At 43.4% G+C, this 22,097-nt stretch overlaps 1 long non-coding RNA gene across 1 annotated transcript; it reads right to left on the bottom strand.

Annotated features, from left to right (window-relative positions):
• Window positions 1–2,229: 2,229 nt before the first annotated feature.
• On the bottom strand, window positions 2,230–3,698 carry LOC138370399 (uncharacterized). Its single transcript, XR_011230126.1, has 3 exons — window positions 2,951–3,698; window positions 2,689–2,817; window positions 2,230–2,308 (listed from the first exon to the last, which is right to left on the bottom strand). It is a non-coding gene; the product is annotated as an uncharacterized lncRNA (long non-coding RNA).
• Window positions 3,699–22,097: the final 18,399 nt, after the last annotated feature.

The raw sequence follows: 22,097 nt of genomic DNA, 5'->3' as shown, positions 1-22,097 counted from the left end.
TAATGTGGTCCCAATATACTAAAAGGGTGACAGACAAGAGGCACTGACCTACAGGCCAGTGTCCTTAACTTGTATACCATGCAAAGTGATGGAGAAGATCGTGAGAAAAAATCTAGTAACACATCTGGAGAGAAGGGACTTCGTGACAAATCGACAACATGGGTTCGGGGAGGGTAAATCTTGCCTTACTGGCTTAATAGAATTCTACGATCAGGTGGCAAACATTAAGCAAAAAAGAGTAAGCTGGGCAGACTGTAAATTTTTTTGGACTGTCGGACAGCCTTTGATACAGTCCCCCCCATAAGAGGCTGGTATATAAGCTGGAGAGTAACTGGTAAAGTGCTCCAGTGGATAAGGGAATACCTAAACAATAGGAAGCAAAGAAATACAGTGAGGGGTGAGACCTCAGATTGGCGTGAAGTCACCAGTGGAGTCCTACAGGGCTCTGTACTCGGTCCTATCCCGTTTCTGATATACGTGAACGATCTCCCGGAGGGTATAGACTCATTCTTCTCAATGTTTGCTGACGACGCCAAAATTATGAGAAGGATTAAGACAGAGGAGGACTGCTTGAGGCTTCAAGAAGATTTAGACCAACTAATGGAATGGTCGAACAAATGGTTGTTAGAGTTTAACCCAAGCAAATGTAATGTAATAAAGATAGGTGTAAGGAGCAGGAGGCCAGTTACAAGGTATCATTTGGGAGATGAAATTCTACACGAGTCAGAGAGAGAGAGAAAGATCTGGGGGTTGATATCACGCCAGACCTGTCCCCTGAAGCCCCTATCAAGAGGAAAACATTGTTTATTTTATTTTATTTATGCATATACAAGAAGGTACATTGGGATTGTGAAGATACATAATATTGTAAGTACAATCTTGTAAAGCCTCTAGTACGTGCAGTGTTTCGGGCAGAAATCATCAGCATCATCAGCAGCATATGCCAGGTTGGCTAACATAAGAACGGCATTTAGACACTTGTGCAAGGAATCATTCAGAACTTTGTATATTACCTATGTCAGACCAATCATGGAGTATGCAGCCCCAGCATGGAGTCCATATCTAGTCAAGCATAAGACCAAACTGGAAAAGGTTCTAAGGTTTGCAACCAGACTAGTACCCGAGCTGAGAGGTATGAGCTACGAGGAGAGACTACGGGAATTAAACCTCACTTCATTGGAAGACAGAAAAGTTAGTAGGGACATGATCACCAAATTCAAGATTCTCAAGGGAATCGACAGGGTAGATAAAGACAGGTCATTTAACACAAGGGGCACACGCACTAGGGGACACAGTTGGAAACTGTGTGCCCAAATGAGCCACAGAGATATTAGAAAGAACATTTTTAGTGTCAGAGTAGTTGACAAATGGAATGCATTAGTAAGTGATGTGGTGGAGGCTGACTCCATACACAGTTTCAAGTGTAGATATGATAGAGCCTAGTAGGCTCAGGAATCTATACATCAGTTGATTGACGTTCTCTGGTTTACCTGGTTGATACCTGGTTGATGGGGTTCTGGGAGTTCTTCTACTCCCCAAGCCCGGCCCGAGGCCAGGCTTGACTTGTGAAAGTTTGGTCCACCAGGCTGTTGCTTGGAGCGGCCCGCAGGCCCACATACCCACCACAGCCCGGTTGGTCCGGCACTCCTTGGAGGAATAAATCTAGTTTCCTCTTGAAGACGTCCACGGTTGTTCCGGCAATATTTCTTATGCTTGCTGGGAGGACGTTGAACAACCGCGGACCTCTGATATTTATACAGTGTTCTCTGATTGTGCCTATGGCACCTCTGCTCTTCACTGGTTCTATTCTGCATTTTCTTCCATATCGTTTACTCCAGTACGTTGTTATTTTACTGTGTAGATTTGGTACTTGGCCCTCCAGTATCTTCCAGGTGTATATTATTTGATATATCTCTCGTCTTCTTTCTAGTGAGTACATTTGGAGAGCTTTGAGACGATCCCAATAATTTAGGTGCTTTATCTCGTCTATGCGTGCCGTATATGTTCTCTGTTTTCCCTCTATTTCAGCAATCTCTCCTGCTCTGAAGGGGTAAGTGAGTACTGAGCAGTACTCAAGACGGGACAACACAAGTGACTTGAAGAGTACAACCATTGTGATGGGATCCCTGGATTTGAAAGTTCTCGTAATCCATCCTATCATTTTTCTGGCTGTCGCAATATTTGCTTGGTTGTGCTCCTTAAGGGGGCGATAGTTAGGGTTCATAAAAGTTGTTCTAGTGCAATGAAAATTTATTGACGTGTTACACGTGAAGAGGGCTGCAAGTGGTCCAAGTTTCAGCATCGCAGCCTAAATAGAGAGGGAGAAAAAAAAAAAAAACTTTTTTTAACCATTTTTTTACATGTTTTAAAGTTGATATAACAAATACAAATATCAACTGATATTATTTCTATGATACTCAGCTATCACAATACTATATAATAAAGGTTGTCTAGTGGCATTATTATCCCAAACCTATTTAGTGCAATAATACAAATTTTCAAAGTTCACCCAAAAAATTATGCAACAAAATGATGTTTATAAATATATATAAAATCAATAAATGATCTTAGGGGAAATATATAACTTGAGTTTTTAGAGGCACAGACTCTACATATAATGTGCAAGTTCCATGTAAATTGAATAATAAATAAAAAAGTTATTCAACCATATAGTTGCAAATTAGTTACCTGTAAAAAATGAAGGTCAAAGTTCAGCCACCTTTGGCTGAGGTTGATGAACTACCAATTTCAATCAAAATTACCACCCTTGTAGATTGGCATTCCTTCAGTAAGGTGTGTAAGTTCCATGAAGATTGCCTGATAAAAAAAAAAAAAAAAAAATTATTAAAAAAAAAAAATTAAAAAAAAAAAATAAAAAAAAAGACAGCAGCTTTATATTTACAATTATTTATGATATAGTATCAAGATATAAAACATAATACATACTAACCTAATATAATTGGTCTGAAATATGCAACATCTTGCAACATCAAGAGGGAGAACGTCTTGAGTTGCAGGTCTAAGATCTTGAGTGGCAGGTGCCGCAGGTGGTGTGGCAGGTGCCGCAGGTGGTGTGGCATGTGCAGCAGGAGGTGTGGCAGGTGCCACAGAGGTGTGGCAGGTGCCACAGGAGGTGTGGGTGCCTGGGTGTGAGGCGAGGTAGTGTGTTGTGGGGGCGGGAGGCTGCCCTCTCTCTTCACTCAAGGGAACTCTTGTTTTGCCTCAGTGTGGCTTTACGCTCCTTCTTTACTTGGCTAACGCGTAGAGCTCTTGCCTTTAGAGCTTTCTTCTTGTCCGATACTATATCCATTGTGCAGTATATGCAAGAAAATACGATCTGTGCGAGCGCGTCAGGCATGCGACCGCCGGCACAGACACTGAGAGGGTGACTAAGCCAGTAAATCGGATTATAGCCCCTCCCTCTCACAGAAGACAGTTGCCAGCGAGTGTGTTTATAATTTGTATATGCATAACAAGATATTCTCCACTCTATTGCGAAATACTAGACGCTTACAACGTATGACGCATCACCCTACGGCGCACCCGAGCCGCGAGGACCAGATTTCGGGCAATTGCGGCTGGAAAATTTGCTGTAATTACGTTATTTATTATCATAACATTAAACGGTTTGCACCACGGTGTTGCCAGAACGTTGTAGTATTTTTATAAATTTTTCGTGTTTGGCCGAATTTTTTCGGCCAAACAATGATAACGCCCTCTTAAACGTTAGGTCGTCAGACATTATTATTCCCAAATCCTTTACATGCTGTTTTCCTACTATGGGGATATTTGATTGTGTTTTGTACTCTGTATTATGTTTAAGGTCCTCATTTTTACCGTACCTGAGTACCTGGAATTTATCACTGTTAAACATCTTGTTATTTTCTGATGCCCAGTCGAAAACTTTATTAATTTCAGTTTGAAGTTTTTCAGTGTCTTCAGCCGAGATAATTTTCATACTGATTTTTGTGTCATCTGCAAAGGATGATACGAAGCTGTGACTTGTATTTTTGTCTATATCTGATATGAGAATAAGGAAAAGCAGCGGTGCAAGGACTGTACCCTGAGGTACAGAGCTTTTAACTGCACTTGGACGAGATTTTATATGGTTGACCGTTACTCGCTGAGTCCTGTTTGACAGAAAACTGAGCATCCAGCGTCCTACTTTACCGGTTATTCCCTTTGACTTCATTTTGTGTGCTATCACGCCATGGTCACATTTATCGAAAGCCTTTGCGAAGTCCGTGTATATCACATCAGCATTCTGTTTTTCTTCTAATGCCTCAGTGACTTTGTCGTAGTGCTCAAGTAGCTGTGAGAGGCACGATCTTCCCGCTCGAAATCCATGTTGGCCTGGGTTGTGAAGGTCATTGTTCTCCATGAAATTGGTGACCTGACTCCTAATCACTCTCTCAAATACTTTTATGATGTGCGATGTTAGTGCAACTGGTCTATAATTCTTTGCCAATGCTTTGCTCCCTCCCTTCTGTAGAGGGGCTATGTCTGCTACTTTAAGTGCATCTGGTATCTCCCCTGTGTCCAAGCTCTTCCTCCACACTATACTGAGTGCCTGTGCTACCGGCACTTTGCATTTCTTTATAAATATTGAATTCCATGAGTCTGGACCTGGGGCCAAGTGTATGGGCATGTTTTCAATTTCTCTTTCAAAATTTAGTGCGCTCGTGTTGATATCAGTTATATTTACAGGGGTTTGAATATCCCGCATAAAGAAATTGTCTGGATCTCTCCAGACAGGAGGGATCCTGACGGTTAAGAGGCGGGACCAAAGAGCCAGAGCTCCACCCCTACAAGCACAACTAGGTGAGTACAATTAGGTGAGCATGTGAGGAGGTTTTAGGGCACTTTACACTGACTACGTGAGACTAGTGTTAAAGTGTGCTGCGCCATCATAGAGTCCCCACCTGAACAAACACGAAAGGAAACTGGAAAATGTTCAGAAGTTTGCGACGAGGCTTGTCCCAGAGTTAAGATGGATAGAATATGAAAAGCCCCTGAAGGAACTGAACCTTACGATGCTAGAAAAAGAAGGGAGAGAGGGGATATGATAGGAACATATTAAATACTATGGGGGAATGGACAAAGTGGAAATAGATGACAAGTTCACACGTGAGAGTAACAAAACGAGGGGACATGCGTGGAAACTGGCAACTTAGTTGAGTCACAGAGATGTTAATAAGTATTCTTTTAGTGTGAGAGCAGTGGAAAAATGAAATGCACTTAACGAAGAGGTTGTGGAAGCAACCTCTATTCATAATTTTAAAACTAGATATGATAGGGAAATGGGCCAGGAGTCATTACTGTAAACAACTGATGGCTAGAAACGCGGGATCAAAGAGTCAATACTCGGTCCCGCAAGCACAAATTGGTGAGTACAAATAGATGAGTACACACACACGCACGTATGCACGCACACACGTACACGTACACTACACCCACTCACCCACTACACACACACACACACACACATACACATACCACATGCAGCACGCACACATACACACACACACACACACACACACACACACACACACACACACACACACACACACACACACACACACACACACACAAGGAAATCTGCGAGGTACTGAATGCAAAATTCCATGGAGTGTTCACAACCGAGCCTGAGTAGCTCCCATTGTTAGAAGAGATTACCCAAGATGAAAGACTATCAGATATAGAGGTGACAGCAGAGGATGTAATGAAACAGTTGACAACACTGGATGCCAGTAAAGCAGTTGGACCAGACAAAGTATCACCGTGGATACTTAAAGAGGCAGCGCAGGCTCTCAGCGTGCCTCTGGCAATGATCTTTAATGAGTCACTTATGTCGGGAGAATTGCCCAGTTGCTGGAAGGAGGCAAATGTCATACCGATTTTCAAGAAAGGTGATAGGGAGGAGGCACTTAACTACAGACCCGTATCACTGACAAGCATCCCCTGCAAAATACTTGAAAGAATAATTAGCCTAAGACTTGTTGAGCACCTGGAGAGCATTGGGTTTGTAAACAAGCACCAACATGGGTTCTGGACAGGGAAATCATGCCTAACAAACCTTTTAGAATTCTATGATAAAGTAACAAGGATAAGGCAGGACAGAGAAGGCTGGGCAGACTGCATATTTCTTGACTGCCAAAAGGCCTTTGATACAGTACCGCACATGAGACTGCTATACAAACTTGAGAGGCAGGCAGGAGTAAGCGGAAAGGCCCTAGTATGGTTGAAGAACTACCTAACAGGAAGGAGCCAGAGGGTAATGGTAAGGGGCGAGAAGTCGGACTGGCGAACAGTAACAAGTGGAGTACCTCAAGGATCGGTGCTGGGACCAATCCTCTTTCTAATTTACGTAAATGATATGTTTACAGGAGTGGAATCATACATGTCAATGTTTGCGGATGACGCAAAATTAATGAGAAGAGTTGTGACAGACGAGGATTGTAGGATCCTCCAAGAGGACTTAAATAGGCTGCAGAGATGGTCAGGGAAATGGCTACTGGAGTTTAACACCAGTAAATGTAAAGTTATGGAAATGGGATCAGGTGACAGGAGACCAAAGGGACAGTACACAATGAAGGGGAACAGCCTACCTGTAACGTTTCGAGAAAGAGACCTGGGAGTGGATGTGACACCTAATCTAACTCCTGAGGCACATATAAATAGGATAACGACAGCAGCGTACTCTACACTGGCGAAAATTAGATCTTCATTCAGAAACCTAAATGAGGAGGCTTTTAGGGCGCTTTACACTGCCTACGTGAGACCCGTCTTAGAGTATGCCGCGCCATCATGGAGCCCCACCTGAAGAAACACATAAAGAAACTGGAGAAGGTTCAGAGGTTTGCGACGAGGCTTGTCCCAGAGTTACGAGGGATGGGATATGAAGAGCGGCTGAAGGAACTGAACCTTACGACACTAGAGAAAAGAAGGGAGAGAGGAGATATGATAGGGACATATAAAATACTCAGGGGAATTGACAAAGTGGAAATAGATGAAATGTTCACACGTAATAATAACAGAACGAGGGGACATGGGTGGAAACTGGAAACTCAGATGAGTCACAGAGATGTTAGGAAGTTTTCTTTTAGCGTGAGAGTAGTGGAGAAATGGAATGCACTTGGGGAACAGGTTGTGGAACCAAATACTATTCATACTTTTAAAACTAGGTATGATAGGGAAATGGGACAGGAGTCATTGCTGTAAACAACCGATAGCTGGAAAGGCGGGATCCAAGAGTCAATGCTCGATCCTGCAAGCACAAATAGGTGAGTACAAATAGGTGAGTACACACACACACACACACACACACACACACACACACACACACACACACACACACACACACACACACACACACACACACACACACACACACACACACACACACACACACACACACACACACACACACACACACACACTCACACACACACACACACACACACACACACACACACACACACACACACACACACACACACACACACACACACACACACACACACACACACACACACACACAAAGCAAAGTAAAAGGGCATGGAGAAACTATAGGAATAACAGGACTCTGGAGAGCAGAGAAAGATACCAGAATGCCAGGAATGAATACGTCAGGATGAGAAGAGAGGCAGAAGGACAATACAAAAATGACATCGCAAGCAAGGCAAAGACTCAGCCTAAATTGTTGCATAGCCACATTAGGAGAAAAACAACAGTAAAGGAACAGGTTATGAAATTAAGGATAGGGGCGGAAGGATTCACTACAAATGACAACGATGTGTGTGAGGAATTGAATAAGAAATTCCAGGAGGTCTTCACCTTAGAGCAAGGAGAAATTCCAGAGGTAAGTGAGGGAATAGCTAACCAGGAACCACTGGAAGAGTTTGAGATTACCATTGGGGAAGTAAGGAAGTGTTTACTAGAGTTGGACGTGACAAAGGCTATAGGCCCAGATGGAATCTCGCCTTGGATTCTAAAGGAATGAGCAAGAGAACTGTGCCTACCACTCTCCATAGTGTATAACAAATCACTGGCAACAGGGGAACTGCCAGATATTTGGAAAGCAGCTAACGTAGTCCCGATATACAAGAAAGGGGATAGACAGGAGGCACTGAACTACAGGCCAGTGTCCCTAAACTGCATAACATGCAAGCTGATGGAGAAGATTGTGCGAAAAAAACTAGTGGAGCATCTGGAGCGAAGGAACTTTGTAACACAGCATCAACATGGGTTCAGGGATGGCAGGTCTTGCCTCACAGGGTTACTTGAATTCTACGACCAGGCAAGAAAGAGAAGGGTGGGCAGACTGCATATTTTTGGATTGTCAGAAAGCCTTTGATACAGTGCCACACAAGAGGCTAGTGCGAAAGTTGGAGATGCAGGCTGGAGTGAAAGGGAAGGTACTCTGGTGGATAGAGCAGTACCTAAGCAACAGGAGACAACGAGTCTGTGTGAGGGGTGAGGTCTCAGATTGGCGAGACGTCACAAGTGGAGTCCCGCACGGTTCAGTCCTTGGACCTATACTGTTTCTGGTATATGTAAATGATCTCCCAGAGGGTATAGATTCGTTCCTCTCAATGTTTGCCGACGATGCAAAAATTATGAGGAGGATTGAAACTGAGGATGATAGTAGGAGGCTACAAGATGACCTGGATAGACTGAGTGAATGGTCCAACAAATGGCTGTTGAAGTTCAACCCGAGTAAATGCAAAGTAATGAAACTAGGCAGTGGAAACAAGAGGCAAGGCACAGGATACAGAATAGGAGATGAAGTACTTAATGAAACAGACAGAGAGAAAGATCTAGGAGTTGATATCACACCAAACCTGTCTCCTGAAGCCCATATAAAGAGAATAACGTCTGCGGCATATGCGAGGCTGGCTAACATCAGAACGGCGTTCAGGAACCTGTGTAAGGAATCATTCAGAATCTTGTACACCACATATGTAAGACCAATCCTGGCGTATGCGGCCCCAGCATGGAGCCCGTACCTTCTCAAGCACAAGACGAAGCTGGAAAAAGTCCAAAGGTATGCTACTAGACTAGTCCCAGAACTAAGAGGCATGAGTTATGAGGAAAGGCTGCGGGAAATGCACCTTACGACACTGGAAGACAGAAGAGTAAGGGGGGACATGATCACAACCTACAAAATCCTCAGGGGAATGGACCGGGCAAACAAGGATGAACTATTCAACACTGGTGGGACGCGAACAAGGGGACACAGGTGGAAGCTGAGTACCCAAATGAGCCACAGAGACGTTAGAAAGAACTTTTTCAGTGTCAGAGTAGTTAGTAAATGGAATGCACTAGGAAGTGATGTGGTGGAGGCTGACTCCATACACAGTTTCAAATGTAGATATGATAGAGCCCAGTAGGCTCAGGAATCTGTACACCAGTTGATCGACGGTTGAGAGGCGGGACCAAAGAGCCAGAGCTCAACCCCCGCAAGCACAATTAGGTGAGTACACACACACACACACACACACACACACACACACACACACACACACACACACACACACACACACACACACACACACACACACACACACACACATGACGGGCGACAGGCAAGAGGCACTGAACTACAGGCTAGTGTCCTTGACTTGTATACCATGCAAAATGATGGAGATGATCGTGAGAAAAAACCTGGTAGCACATCTGGAGAGAAGGGACTTCGTGACAAATTGCCAACATGGGTTCAGGGAGGGTAAATCTTGCCTGACTGGCCTGTAATTCATTGCCTCTTGCCTGTCACCCTTATTGTATATTGGGACCACGTTAGCTGTCTTCCAACTTTCTGGTAAGTCTCCTGTTTCCAGTGACCTGTTATATACCATAGAGAGTGGCACACTTAGTGCTTCTGCACGTTCCTTTAGTATCCATGGTGAGATTCTGTCAGGCCCAACAGCCTTTGTCACATCTAGCTCCAGCAGACACCTTTTGACCTCATCACTGGTGAGGTCAAATTCCTCCAAGGTTGCTTGGTTTGCCTCCTCCTCATTTAGTGCAGGGGCTTCTCCTTGAAGCCCCTGTGTGTGTGTGTGTGTGTGTGTGTGTGTGTGTGTGTGTGTGTGTGTGTGTGTGTGTGTGTGTGTGTGTGTGTGAGTGTGTGTGTGTGTGTGTGTGTGTGTGTGTGTGTGTGTGTGTGTGTGTGTGTGTGTGTGTGTGTGTGTGTGTGTGTGTGTGTGTGTGTGTGTGTGTGTGTGTGTACTCACCTATTTGTACTCACCTATTTGTGCTTGCAGGATAGAGCATTGACTCTTGGATCCCGCCTTTCCAGCTATCGGTTGTTTACAGCAATGACTCCTGTCCCATTTCCCTATCATACCTAGTTTTAAAAGTATGAATAGTATTTGGTTCCACAACCTGTTCCCCAAGTGCATTCCATTTCTCCACTACTCTCACGCTAAAAGAAAACTTCCTAACATCTCTGTGACTCATCTGAGTTTCCAGTTTCCACCCATGTCCCCTCGTTCTGTTATTATTACGTGTGAACATTTCATCTATTTCCACTTTGTCAATTCCCCTGAGTTTTTTATATGTCCCTATCATATCTCCTCTCTCCCTTCTTTTCTCTAGTGTCGTAAGGTTCAGTTCCTGCAGACGCTCTTCATATTCCATCCCTCGTAACTCTGGGACAAGCCTCGTCGCAAACCTCTGAACCTTCTCTAGTTTCTTTACGTGTTTCTTCAGGTGGGGGCTCCATGATGGCGCGGCATACTCTAAGACGGGTCTCACATAGGCAGTGTAAAGCGCCCTAAAATCCTTCTCATTTAGGTTTCTGAATGAAGTTCTAATTTTCGCCAGTGTAGAGTACGCTGCTGTCGTTATCTTATTTATATGTGCCTCAGGAGTTAGATTAGGTGTCACATCCACTCCCAGGTCTCTTTCTCGAATCGTTACAGGTAGGCTGTTCCCCTTCATTGTGTACTGTCCCTTTGGTCTCCTATCTCCTAGTCCCATTTCCATAACTTTACATTTGCTCGTGTTGAATTCTAGTAGCCATGTGTGTGTGTGTGTGTGTGTGTGTGTGTGTGTGTGTGTGTGTGTGTGTGTGTGTGTGTGTGTGTGTGTGTGTGTGTGTGTGTGTGTGTGTGTGTGTGTGTGTGTGAGTGTGTGTGTGTGTGTGTTTACTAGTTGTGTTTTTGCGGAGGTTGAGCTTTGCTCTTTCGGCCCGCCTCTCAACTGTCAATCAACTGTTTACTAACTACTTTTTTTTTTCCCACACACCACACACACACACACACACACCCCAGGAAGCAGCCCGTGACAGCTGACTAACTCCCAGGTACCTATTTACTGCTAGGTAACAGGGGCACTTAGGGTGAAAGAAACTTTGCCCATTTGTTTCTGCCTCGTGCGGGAATCGAACCCGCGCCTCAGAATTACGAGTCCTGCGCGCTATGTGTGTGTGTGTGTACTCACCTAGTTGTACTCACCTAGTTGTGCTTGCAGGGGTTGAGCTCTGGCTCTTTGGTCCCGCCTCTCATCCGTCAATCAACAGGTGTACAGATTTATTGTGTGTGTGTGTGTGTGTGTGTGTGTGTGTGTGTGTGTGTGTGTGTGTGCGTGTGTGTGTGTGTGTGTGTGTGTGTGTGTGTGTGTGTGTGTGTGTGTGTGTGTGTGTGTGTGTGTACTCACCTAGTTGTACTCACCTAGTTGTGTTTGCGGGGGTTGAGCTCTGGCTCTTTGGTCCCGCCTCTCAACCGTCAATCAACAGGTGTACAGATTCCTGAGCCTATCGGGCTCTGTCATATCTACACTTGAAACTGTGTATGGAGTGAGCCTCCACCACATCACCCCCTAATGCATTCCATTTGTCAACCACTCTGACACTAAAAAAGTTCTTTCTAATATCTCTGTGGCTCATTTGGGCACTCAGTTTCCACCTGTGTCCCCTTGTGCGTGTTCCCCTTGTGTTAAATAGACTGTCTTTATCTACCCTATCAATCCCCTTCAGAATCTTGAATGTGGTGATCATGTCCCCCCTAACTCTTCTGTCTTCCAGCGAAGTGAGGTTTAATTCCCGTAGTCTCTCCTCGTAGCTCATACCTCTCAGCTCGGGTACTAGTCTGGTGGCAAACCTTTGAACCTTTTCCAGTTTAGTCTTATCCTTGACTAGATATGGACTCCATGCTGGGGCTGCATACTCCAGGATTGGCCTGACATATGTGGTATACAAAGTTCTGAATGATTCTTTACACAAGTTTCTGAATGCCGTTCGTATGTTGGCCAGCCTGGCATATGCCGCTGATGTTATCCGCTTGATATGTGCTGCAGGAGACAGGTCTGGCGTGATATCAACCCCCAAGTCTTTTTCCTTCTCTGACTCCTGAAGAATTTCCTCTCCCAGATGATACCTTGTATCTGGCCTCCTGCTCCCTACACCTATCTTCATTACATTACATTTGGTTGGGTTAAACTCTAACAACCATTTGTTCGACCATTCCTTCAGCTTGTCTAGGTCTTCTTGAAGCCTCAAACAGTCCTCTTCTGCTTTAATCCTTCTCATAATTTTAGCATCGTCCGCAAACATTGAGAGAAATGAATCGATACCCTCCGGGAGATCATTTATATATATCAGAAACAAGATAGGACCGAGTACAGAGCCCTGTGGGACTCCACTGGTGACTTCACGCCAATCGGAGGTCTCACCCCTCACCGTAACTCTCTGCTTCCTATTGCTTAGATACTCCCTTATCCACTGGAGCACCTTACCAGCTACGCCTGCCTGTCTCTCCAGCTTATGTACCAGCCTCTTATGCGGTACTGTGTCAAAGGCTTTCCGACAATCCAAGAAAATGCAGTCCGCCCAGCCCTCTCTTTCTTGCTTAATCTGTGTCACCTGATCGTAGAATTCTATCAAGCCTGTAAGGCAAGATTTACCCTCCCTGAATCCATGTTGGCGATTTGTCACGAAGTCCCTTCTCTCCAGATGTGTTACCAGGTTTTTTCTCACGATCTTCTCCATCACCTTGCATGGTATACAAGTCAAGGACACTGGCCTGTAGTTCAGTGCCTCTTGTCTGTCGCCCTTTTTGTATATTGGGACCACATTCGCCGTCTTCCATATTTCTGGTAGGTCTCCCGTCTCTAGTGATTTACTATACACTATGGAGAGTGGCAAGCAAAGTGCCTCTGCACAAGTGCCTCTGTGTGTGTGTGTGCGTGTGTGTGTGTGTGTGTGTGTGTGTGTGTGTGTGTGTATGTTTGTGTGTGTATGTTTGTGTGTGTGTGTGTGTGTGTGTGTGTGTGTGTGTGTGTGTGTGTGTGTGTGTGTGTGTGTGTGTGTGTGTGTGTGTGTGTGTGTGTGTGTGTGTGTGTGTGTGTGTGTGTGAAAATAAAGTAAAAATTAGTTAGAAACAGTTGATAGGCGGGCCGAAAGAGCAGAGCTCAACCCCTGCAAGCACAACTAGCTGAATACGTAGTAGCGATCCCAAAACCCAAAGATCTAGCTAATCCAAGGCCCGTCACTCTGCAAAGCTGTGCAGCAAAGACGGCTAACAGCATAACACTCAACAGATTTGAGAGGAAAAGGCCTAAACTGCACCAGGACATACATGCCTATAGAAAGAGGTTTGGCAGTGTAGAATGTATTACCACTCTGTTAGCCCACCTGAATGACAGACTAGGACTACTGATATTCCTGGACCTCGAGAAAGCCTTTGAACTGGCTAGTGTCCCAGCTATTCTCTGCTGCCTCGTCAACAAAGAGGTCAAAGACAACCTGCTCTCCTGGACCGAAAACTGCCTCATAAACAGTGAAGCAGGAGTGAAACTTCATGGCACAGTCTCTGAATACAAAAGACATGAAAACGATACTCCACAAGGGGACATTTTCAGCCCCCACTTCTCTTCAACTGTTTAATGGAAAAAATAATGAGGCTTCTTGTGTCCCGGACCTGAAGGGGGTTGGGGCTTATGGAGCTTAAACCTACAAAGAGCTCTGGTTACTGCACCAGACTGTTCCCCATGTACAGGTAGACAACGTTCCCCAACCACTCTCTGCCAGAACAACAGACAACTGACCTCGGCAGCGACACTCTCGCTACCACTGGGCGACCAACATTGAACTTTATAGTGCTTGTAGTTTACTCAGATCATCCTGTACGCCTCTTGATCTTGGAGAGGGGTCCAGCGTCACATATCTGGGGGTGCGGCTCCAACACTGGCCTCGTTGTCTTGTGCACACACCCTACTTGAGCCGCCGTGACTCCCCACTTTGAATGGTATGATATCTTTGATCCCCCTTTTCTGAATTAGTATACCTTATCACTCTGTCCACAGCTGTGACACTCTCTCTCTCTCTCTCTCTCTCTCTCTCTCTCTCTCTCTCTCTCTCTCTCTCTCTCTCTCTCTCTCTCTCTCTCTCTCTCTCTCTCTCTCTCTCTCTCTCTCTCTCTCTCCCTCTCTCCCTCTCTCTCTCTCCCTCTCTCCCTCTCTCTCTCTCTCTCTCTCTCTCTCTCTCTCTCTCTCTCTCTCTCTCTCTCTCTCTCTCTCTCTCTCTCTCTCTCTCTCTCTCTCTCTCTCTCTCTCTCTCTCTCTCTCTCTCTCTCTCTCTCTCTCTCTCTCTCTCTCTCTCTCTCTCTCTCTCTCCCTCTCTCCCTCTCTCCCTCTCTCCCTCTCTCCCTCTCTCTCTCTCTCTCTCTCTCTCTCTCTCTCTCTCTCTCTCTCTCTCTCTCTCTCTCTCTCTCTCTCTCTCTCTCTCTCTCTCTCTCTCTCTCTCTCTCTATTTTCTGCTTTCTGGGAAGACTAACCAGGACAGGGGCAAACACCTGTTAACTTTACACATTTAATAACAAAGAACATGTACAGTACATTACATACAAGAAATAAGGATATTAGCCAAAACTTTTTAAGCTACTATAACCTGGTTGCAATCCAATACCATCTTGGCTTCACCAGCCGTCTATCAAGTGGTTGTCCAACTCCTGGGTTGCCACTTATTACTCTCACCAAGTGGGTTAAATCTCGTCGTAATAATATTACACAGTTTGCCCTAGAATTTTAATTTTTAAATTTTGCCCCGAGGGACGAGTTTATTGGGCAGCGCCATCCACCTTGTGAGTGGACAGACCGCCGTAGCAGCATGTACAACTCTCCCCAATAGGAAAAAATCCCGCTGGGTTGTTCATCCTGTCACTTGTACCCAGACACAGCTGGGACTTGCTTAACTGTCTCAAGTGAACAGCTCCTCAAACAAGAAAATTAACATCTATTCACTCTTAAAAGCTTACGTTATCTTGCGGGTGCAAAATGGGGAAATCTTTTAAGAACAGTACCAATATTTGACAAATAGTGTTTTACTAACTCAAACAATGTGGAGTTCATTATTCTACACATACTTCTGATGTATCTCAGGTGTTCACATTCACGTAGATAGTGGTCAAGGCGGTGTCCATTATTCTCACCACAGATTCTGCAACTTCGCTGATCAACTGTTGTTTCCATTCCATATCTCCATGGATATTTGTATCCAAGACGGACTCTCGCTATTACTGACTCTCCCTCGTCCTCCTCCTCTTAGGCCATAATGATTGGGATTGCCAGCTGCAACCATGTTATACCATCGTACAGATTTACTGGTTTGTGCTTCTATCCTCCTTTCCTCAGTTACCTTGTCACGGTGATGTTGCCTGACAATACCTCTAATTTGTAGTAGAGTCTTGGGTATGAAGTATTCAATATGGTCTCCTTCAGCGCCTTCAGCAGCCAGCACATCTGCTCGTTCATTCCCACATATTCCAACATGGGAGGGGATCCACAGAAACTTGATGACTCTTCCCGGATTGGTAAGTGCTCTCATAGCACTCTTAATTTCAGCGACTATTGCAAGATTTTCTGCCCGATTTTTACTTAGGCATTGCAGTGCTGCTTTTGAATCGGTGTAAATCACTGCACCATTAGTGCTCCGTTCAAGAAACCTTAACGCCATAACAATGGCAGTTAGTTCTGCTTGCGTTGAAGAGGCATAGTTCTCAATACGTGCTTTTTCTTCATTTCTGCGTTGGAAAGTATTATCCTTGATTACCGTGTATACTGCACCAGCCCTTCCATTGAGAGGATTAGATGACCCGTCAGTGTAAATTTGATCTAGTACATCTTCGGCTTCTTTATAAATTTCCTCGAGATACTTGTGCTTCATTTCTTGTAGTAACATGTTGGATTTTTTCATTGCCATTTCATTGATGATGATCTTGCACGAGTCATCCTCCCAGGGAGGTAACCTCTCTACAGGCAGGAGCTCACGGGCTTGCTCAAGCAGGTGAAGCTCTTCAAGGTAGCAGACTGATCTGTGATGCCATTTTTTGCTTCTCCTGTTTCCCCTTGAAAGTAGCACAGAGCTCAGTTTTTTCTTAGCAATATCATTGTAATGGGGATCTCTGGCTATCCTAATTGCAAGCTTAGCATTTAGCTCCTTAATTCTGCTTTTAACACTGGGAAGGGACAACTCCTCTTGTAGATTAGACGTTTTGGCAGTTCTTGGAACTCCAAGAATGATTGTCATGGCTTCATTTTGAATGCTTTCAAGCCTTTTCATATCGTTTTGGGAGTAGGTGCACAGAACTGATGCGGCATAGTCTATGACGGAGCGCACATAGGCTGTGTATATCATTTTAAGCACGGCAATAGAGGCTCCATGTCCATTCCAGGTCATAGCTTTCAGTGCCCTGAGTCGACTTTTGCATGATCCTATGAGTTGATTAAGCTCCTCTTTCTTCCACTTGTTAGAGCCGACAGTGACGCCAAGATACCGATAGTGGTCAACCCATTCAAGTGTTACACCATTAATTTGCAGTTCTTCATTTTCTCTCCGCTTGTGATGGGAGTATGCCTTCGTCTTGTTTGTGGAGAGAGTGAAACCGAGCTCAATACATTTCCTTCCGAGGAGTTCAATGGACTGTTCAATTTTTCCCAAGGTGGGAGCTTGTATTAGGATATCATCTGCATATTCCACTTGTTGTGTTCCTTCCGGAAAATCAATATTTGCAATGGCGTTAATGAGTACATTGAATAGTGTAGGGCTTAAGACTCCGCCTTGGGGGGTCCCGAGTTCCATATTCATTGTTCTGGAGGATAGCCCTAGAATATACATATATAACTCAGCCTATAGCTGGAACACTAGAAACATCAGTATTACACAGTCAGTCCTGTAAGTATATAAAGCTCTGTCTGTGGCTGTGACACTAGAAACATCTGCATCCATATTCCTCAACACAAAAATGGTCAACCTCTCACCTTCCACTGCGTCTTGTACGGTAATGACATTCAAGCTCTCTCCCAATACATTAAAAGTAGTCACCATGAACCTCTGCTCTTCATCTAGAGGCTCACTACCCTGTATATCTCTAGGTTGTCCCAGAACTGTCTACAAGGGTCTTCTGCAGCTCTCCCACATTGCTACACCATGAAGGTTTCCTCGAACACCAGTGATGCTCCACCACTGATTCCACAGACACGTGCAACTCCACTTCCTGTTGCTTCACACAGCTTCAGGTCCAGCTCCTCACTATGGGGGCTCTGCTCTTTCACAGAGTTCAGTTATCCTTCTACAGCCTTGGAGTTCCATCCACAAACTTCTTCCCTGGCCTCGAAGTTCTCCCATCAACTCCTTCCCCAAACCAACCTGCAATTCTCATTGACATGCCAATAAAAATGTTTCCCTACTAACATATAACTAAAATATATTCACACACAATAAGTATCTTCACTCGACATCTTTTTAAATTCCCGCACGCTGCGAGGGGGGACTCCCCCACGTCTTAGGCGAGGCCATACTCGATGTCGCTGGGAGCCGGCGCAGTCAGGAGCTATGCTCCCTCAGTCACCTACTGACCTCTGTCGAGGGAGGACGCACCACTCCTCTCTCCAGGATGTTCCTCAATCTTTACTCTCTTATTTAAGCTCACTGCCTTAACAAAACGTATCTAATGTATCCATAAACACTTGCCATGATCGATGGTCACACGATGAATCACAGGCAACCACTAACAACTGGTGAAATAGACTTACCACAGAATTTGTCTTATTTGAGGGCACTCACTCGCTGACGCTCAGACAGGCCTTCCACGAAAATGCTTCAGGACTGCTTCACAACTCTTCCTGCAGTCCATGACTTGAGCCCACACGTCTCCAGACTGATTACACAATCGAAATGTCTGCTCACTTCCTTCCTTTTGAAGGTATATCAATTAGGGTGTTCTTCTCTATCTAGTGCTTAATGGAGCACGACCTTCCCTCACGATTTCTGCTGATCAAGTGACCAGCGAGCCTCATACCTTGTCGGCAAAAATCGCGACATCTCATGTCAAGTCATTTATTTACATATTTATTCACTGCCTATGCTTTTAAACTATTCGTCAATATTAGCCAAGTGTTTAATATGTATTTACATGTCTATATTTCCTTTGACCTCTCAGTTGGGTCTGGTTTGGTTAATAACTCTCACAAGGGGTAGACTCGTTTCTCAGGCTACCTGGGGTTATAACAGGCTGAAAATCCCATAACACTGCAGGCTGCTAAACTATGCGGATGACTTTGTTATCATCATAAAAGGAAGGGATGCGACGCACCTTGCACCCAAATGCTTAGACTGCATCAGTGAAGAGGCAAAGCAGATTGATACCAAACTCAACCCCCACCAAGACAAAAGTCATGTCCTGGTGGGGTTTAATAATTTTGTATTAATTTTTTTTTTAATATTTTTTTATCAGTCCAAAGAATAGTGAAGCCCAACAACCAACTCACAGTACAGGGTCAACCAACTGAATGGGTGGACACTTATCAGTATCTAGGAATAATCCTGGACACACACATGAATTTTAATGCTGAGGTCACTTACTTGAGAGAGAGGACTGCAGTCAAGACGGCAATCCTCAGGTCGCTAACCTCCAGCTCTGGAGAAGCCAATCTGCAAATCCTTAACACATATTATGTACAGGCAGTCAGATCAGAGAACGACTTTGTAGCACCTTCACTCACAATCATATCACAACAACAGTGGAAAAAGCTTGCAGTAGGACAATCCAATGCTATGAGAGCTGCTCTGGGAGCCCCTAAGTGGACATAACTTGAAACTCTCTAAGACTGGAAACGGGTTTGCCCCCTTTTCAAAAAAGTATATTTCAATGAATAACTATGTTTATCAGAGATATTTTTTCCCCCTGATCCACTCCCAGTACGACAGGCCTTGGTGGCAGGACTTGGCCAAAACAATGGTAACTCTTAGGCTGCCAGAGCGGGAGAAGTTCTAAACAGACTTCAATTAAAAAGCATGATTCTTGACACAGGAGGTGATCATCCACACCCAAACTACACTTGTTCCCAACCGTGGGAAGAGCCTACTTTTAAAATAGTAATAGAAGGTCTTCTGATGAAAAAGGCTGTCTATGACCCAACAATCATAAGGCGCATCATAGAAAAGCAAATGAGCAGCATTGCAGTAGCAGGAGCCACTCGCATCTTCACAGACGGATCGGTGGACAAATAATATAAGAGTGCTGGCGCTGCTCTTTGCACGGCCAGCGTACAGGCATATTGGAGACTGGGAGGACCAGTATTATCGCCCCAAACTGAGATGTTTGCCACACAACAGGCATTCGCATGTCATTGCACAAAACACTCAAAATGCAATAAAACACACAGACTCAAACACTGCATTTCAAATATTGCGAAAAAGGTAATGGAAAGACAACATGGAAATAATTGCCACAATTTTGTATCCAGGAGCAGTAGCTAAAGGCAAAGGACTCAACATCACCCTAAACTGGATCTCATCCCATATTGGAATCCCATAAAATGAGAAAGCCGATGAAACTGCTAAATTGGCAACTCGTCATCCAGTGATATATAAAACAATCCAACCCAGCCTAGAGTACATAAGAAACATCCTCACCAAAACACTCGCACACCTCAACAAAGCCCATCTACAACAAAAAATAACAGAAGGTTCCAACCCAGCAATATGGTATCTTCAGGTTATCTTCAAGTTAGACAGGTTAAATATCCCAAAAGGAATCCACAGGGAGATAGCAGTTCAATTATATAGATTACATCTATGTTACAGCTGCTTCAGGGAAATTCGTGAACCCAGAGAGTGGGAATGCATCTTCTGCCAAACAATCACAGAAAAGTCACTACTTGACTATGTCATACAATGTGAAGCAACCAACAACCTTAGAAGAGCTCTAATAGTCCCTAAATCATGCAGTAACCACCATAAAGCCATCAACACTGCCACTCTTCTGGTATAAAAAGGTGTCCAGCAGCTGGACAGCCTCATAAATACTGTCAAAAAGTATCCTTCCCATGATAGCATCCACATAGTATGGACTCGCGATTTAAATGCGAGCTCAGCACACAGCTCCCACAACCAAAGATCACATTGGCTCCCAAAAATCTATCACTAACAGGCTATTCATGCTCGTGCAACCTTTTGAGTGGCTTAATGTTCATCAAAGATTCAATCAATCTCTCTCCCATCACGGGCTATTCATGCCCGTGCCACCTCTTGGGAGGATTAATCTTCGTCAATCAATCTCTCTCCCTACTAGGCCTTGCATAGTAGGCTGAGAAGTGCGTTCTGGCTACTAGGTACGACATATATATATATATATATATATATATATATATATATATATATATATATATATATATATATATATATATATATATCCAGTCAGGCTTGTTCGCATATATATATATATATATATATATATATATATATATATATATATATATATATATATATATATATATATATATATATATATATATATATATATACACATATATATATATATATATATATATATATATATATATATATATATATATATATATATATATGTCGTACCTAATAGCCAGAACGCACTTCTCAGCCTACTATTCAAGGCCCGATTTGCCTAATAAGCCAAGTTTTCATGAATTAATGTTTTTTCGTCTACCTAACCTACCTAACCTAACCTAACCTAGCTTTTTTTGGCTACCTAACCTAATCTTACCTATAAATATAGGTTAGGTTAGGTTAGGTAGGGTTGGTTAGGTTCGGTCATATATCTACGTTAATTTTAACTCCAATAAAAAAAATTGACCTCATACATAGAGAAAAGGGTTGCTTTATCATTTCATAAGAAAAAAATTATAGTAAATATATTAATTCAGGAAAACTTGGCTTATTAGGCAAATCGGGCCTTGAATAGTAGGCTGAGAAGTGAGTTCTGGCTACTAGGTACGACATATATATATATATATATATATATATATATATATATATATATATATATATATATATATATGTCGTACCTAGTAGCCAGAACTCACTTTTTGGCCTACTATTCAAGGCCCGATTTGCCTAATAAGCCAAGTTTTCCTGAATTAATATATTTTTTCTATTTTTTTTCTTATGAAATGATAAAGCTACCCATTTCATTATGTATGAGGTCATTTTTTTTTATTGGAGTTAAAATTAACGTAGATATATGACCGAACCTAACCAACCCTACCTAACCTAACCTAACCTATCTTTATAGGTTAGGTTTGGTTAGGTAGCCGAAAAAGTTAGGTTAGGTTATGTTAGGTAGGTTAGGTAGTCGAAAAAAAATTAATTCATGAAAACTTGGCTTATTAGGCAAATCGGGCCTTGCACGACATATATATATATATATATATATATATATATATGGGTACGACATATATATATATATATATATATATATATATATATATATATATATATATATATATATATATATATATATATATATATATATATATATATATATGATGCACAACTTGCCTAAACACACAAGTGAAGTTAAACAATTTTAGAACACTTTCCCACCTGGAGACTCGAACCCTTGCCAGCACAGAAGCCTTCCAGCAACTGGCATAACAGGTATACCTTTAACCCACTGCACCACACTCAGACCCTTAAAAAGAGATGGTAATTTCGGGGTATTTAAACCCCCCAAAGATCACCACCTCCCAAGGGCAACTAGAGCACAACTTGATGCAAGTTGTGCATCAAGCATAGACACAGAGTTCTCCCATATTAATATTGGAGAACTCTGTGTCTG

Source organism: Procambarus clarkii, chromosome 32 (assembly GCF_040958095.1).
Source record: "Procambarus clarkii isolate CNS0578487 chromosome 32, FALCON_Pclarkii_2.0, whole genome shotgun sequence".
Lineage (NCBI taxonomy): Eukaryota > Metazoa > Arthropoda > Malacostraca > Decapoda > Cambaridae > Procambarus > Procambarus clarkii.
Note: the sequence above shows the minus strand (reverse complement) of the source record. Positions and strands in the feature narration are given on the sequence as shown.